Source organism: Callospermophilus lateralis, chromosome 1 (assembly GCF_048772815.1).
Source record: "Callospermophilus lateralis isolate mCalLat2 chromosome 1, mCalLat2.hap1, whole genome shotgun sequence".
Classification (NCBI taxonomy): Eukaryota; Metazoa; Chordata; class Mammalia; order Rodentia; family Sciuridae; genus Callospermophilus; species Callospermophilus lateralis.
Window position 1 is genome coordinate 73,890,513 of NC_135305.1, and position 3,740 is coordinate 73,894,252.

The following is a 3,740-nucleotide window of genomic DNA, read 5'->3' on the forward strand; positions in this document are numbered from 1 at the left end:
ATCATTAAAAAGATATTACTTAAGAGTTTCAGAGATTAGTTCTTGGTACCTGAGAATTATAACCAAGAAACAGGTCCTTTGTCCTTTAAGCACATCATTGGTTCACATTCAGGATAAACAATAAATATGTTCAAACCAATCAATATGGGTAAATAAATGAATGAGTCACCACTACTTATTGTGTACTTATGATATGTTAAATAATCTATTGTTGAACAAAAACATAAAGTTTATCTTAGGAAATTCAAATATATTTTAATAAAAATAAATTTTATTTTGTTTTATATGGAATATAAAAAAATACAGTAGAATAGTATAAATTAATGGGTGTTGGAGTGTTGGATATCTAGAGTCTTGTCCCAGCTTTGCCACTTCCTAGCTATGTGACATTGGGCAATTTATTTGACCTACTTAAGTGGTCTTCATTATGTTGTCAGAGATTATTTCCTCCTGTCATTTGAAAAGCGTAATGGAAAGAACACTGGACTAGGAGCAGATCATGGTTTGTGGTTTCTGCTCCTGGCTCCAGGATCTACCTGCTCTGGTCTCAGTTTCTTATTCAATAAAATAGAGAGATTGGATCAGGTAATTTCTAAAGCTTCTTCCGTATTTTGGGACACAATTAGCTTTGTCTTAACACAGAATTTTATATTCATGAAAGAAAATGAGATTTCTTAGTACTCCCCTTCCATAGTCCTTTATTTATCTACTTATTTATTTTCCAATGTGCAACCCCTTTCAGTGCCAGCAGCCTCAGATATAGAGGCCAGACAATGGTTTGGGGCCAATTTGCTCTGGCATGGGACACTATGAGACTGATGGGAAAGGCCTGCCATAAATTCAAAGCTATGCGTCCCAGTCCTTTATATTAAAAGTTCTGTTTGAATCTAAGAGCAAACTATGATGAAAATTTTAAGGTTTCAAAGTCATTTATGTACCAGAAAAGACCTTTGCTTGGATTTCAAACAATGGTAGGAGTGGTTTTAGGAAACATAGTCCACAGTACAACTTATTTCCCAGGGGTTTCGAAAGAAAGACCTCTCCTAAAACTTGCATTTTTGAGAAAGGTGGAGCTGAGCTCTCATCTGTAGAAAACATCTGTCAGAATCTATGATTCATTGCCAAAAGCCTTCCTTTGGAATCTTTTCTTAATAACAATACTCTATAACAAAAAGATGCTTCGTATTTCAGTGATGCCTGTATTTAGACCACCTTTCTAATCCATTTATAAACATGTCTAAGAAACAGGCTATGTCTAGACTACCAGAGAGAAAGGCACCCAAATCAAAAGAAACAGTGACAGGGCATTGTGGAGCCAGCTGGTGCCACATTGGTATATCCATAGGTTATTTTCCTAAAGAATGTAAAAAAATACATAAAACCTTATGGTAGTTGATTTCATTTAAATCATTCTGTGTTAGTTTGGACATATTTAAGACATCTTTATCAGCTACAATTGTGCTGAGAGGTCCAAGAAATGTAGGCTATTCAGGCCTTATCAACATAAAATAGAAAAATCAGAACAAGAGAATCTGTTAAAATATTTTGCCCATTTTAAAATTATCTCTTTATTGAGTTAGAAACTTTTATGTATCCTAGATACAACTTATTTCTCAGATGCATGTCCTACAAATATTTTTGTTTGTTTGTTTTATAACACTCTCTTCAGAAAAGCAAACATTTTTAATTTCTCTAATGGCTAATTTCCTGAGCTTTTTCTGGATTTTTTTTTGTGTGTGTGTGTGTGTGTGTGTGTGATGATAAAGTTCTGTGTCAATCTCAAGGTGACTAAGATTTTTCTCTTGTGTCTTCTTCAATGGTCTTATAATTCTTATATTTAGTCGTTTATAATCTATTTGAGTTATTTTTGCATATAGCATGAAGCAAGAATTGAAGTTTACTATTTTATATATAGCTTGTTGAATTTTTCTAGTAGTATATATCGAAATGCTTATCCTTCTCTTTTGAAATTCCTGTGAGTATTTGGAAGAAGTCAGTTTTCCAAAACTGTGTGAACTGATCTGTAATACCTATTTACTAATCCATTGATCTACTTGTCTATGTTTATAATATGACCTCACTTTCTTGATTAAAACATTTGTACAATCCTGAACTAGGTAGCATGAAGTCTTACAAACTTCATTTTCAAAGATGTTTCACTTTTCTAAACTCTCCATAATTTTGTATAAATCTCAGGGGAAAAAGTTGTCAATATCCACAACAAAAACTACTGGAATTTCAGTTAGGATTGCATTGAATGAATTTTCAGGAAATTGATATGTTAACAATATTTTCATAAAATAATGAATTCATGACATTTCTCTACATATATAGATATTTAATATGTTCTAGGTATGTTTTATAGTTTTCAGTGTATAGGATTTACCCATCTATTAGATTTTTCCATAGATGTTTAACAATTATATAGTATAAACAGTATTATATCTATAATTTCAATTGTTTACTGCTAGTAAAATAAAAGTATAATTAATTTTGTACACTGATTTTGTGCCTGGTAGCCTCATTGAAATCATTCATCAGTTCTGATAGTTTTCTTTGAAGAGTTTGTAGGATTTTCTACATAGATGATTGCTTTTTGTTTACTTTTCAACCTGATTCCACAAGCTGGAATCTTCAGTATAATGTTGAATAGAAAAAAATGAGATAAATTGTCTTACTTTGTTCCTGACCTTAGAGTAATAGCATTAGGTCTTTCATAGTAAGTATTATCAGGTGTCTGAGAAATACTTCACAGAGTTTTACAGGGCAACTATTTGCACTCATGTATTACATATGTACCTTGCTGTATCTCCAATCAAACTTGTCAAAGTGGTTAAACTAATTGCAAATATAAGTTTTAAAAAAAAGACTTTGCATCATTACTGGAGTTTTGTACACTAAAGTACACATCAGACACTACACTGCCTTGTTTAAGAGTCATAAAACAAGTATCTCCATAGATAAGGAAAGGATTTTTGCAACCTAGTAATAAACCAACTGAACTCCTTATAGTTTGAGGAATTTGACCTCTAAGTTTAGTATTCTCAGTGCTTTTATCAGAAAGGGATTGTGTATTTTGTTAAACACCTTCTCTTTAGCTGTTCAGATGATCTTTGGCAGTTGTTAATAAGGAGAATTACATTGTTTGACTTCCAAATTTTTAACCAAGCAGGCTTTCCTGGCATGAAAATCAATTTAGTCATCATATATCCATAAACATGTACTTGAATTTGACATCTTAAAACTAAGGTAGGATAATTTTCCATCTATGTTCATAGTGAACATTTTTCTGTAGTTTTATCTGATTTTGGTATCAGAATCATAAGGACCTCACAGATTTTGGAAGTATTCGGTCCTCTTCAGTTCTCTAGAAGAGTTCATTTCTCTGTATAACTGATATTATTCTTTTTTAAATGTCTGGTAGAATTTTCACATAAAGCTCCCTGATGTTTCTTAATGAGAATGAAAAATCCAGAATTGGGTATGTATATGTGTAGGAAGCCAGCCGTGAATTACTTGAAGGTCTTTTCTCAGTATGGTAGCCCGGGAGATTTAGGTTTGGCATTGTGAACTATCATGGCACTCCCATGGCAATAGATTGCCCAATGCATGTGACCTTAATCTCTTTTTTGCTAGGAAGATATATACCTCATAGTTGCTCTGGAGACGGGAGCAACCTATTGAGAACTGGACAGCCCACCTTTAACCTTTTTTGGAGAAGAACATTCTGTGGAAAGTCT

The 3,740-nt window shown here is 32.7% G+C and overlaps 1 non-coding gene across 1 annotated transcript; it reads right to left on the reverse strand.

Annotated features, from left to right (window-relative positions):
• Positions 1 to 722: 722 nt before the first annotated feature.
• LOC143384198 (small nucleolar RNA SNORA42/SNORA80 family) lies at positions 723 to 852 on the reverse strand. The gene has a single exon (XR_013089273.1). It is a non-coding gene; the product is annotated as a small nucleolar RNA SNORA42/SNORA80 family (small nucleolar RNA).
• Positions 853 to 3,740: the final 2,888 nt, after the last annotated feature.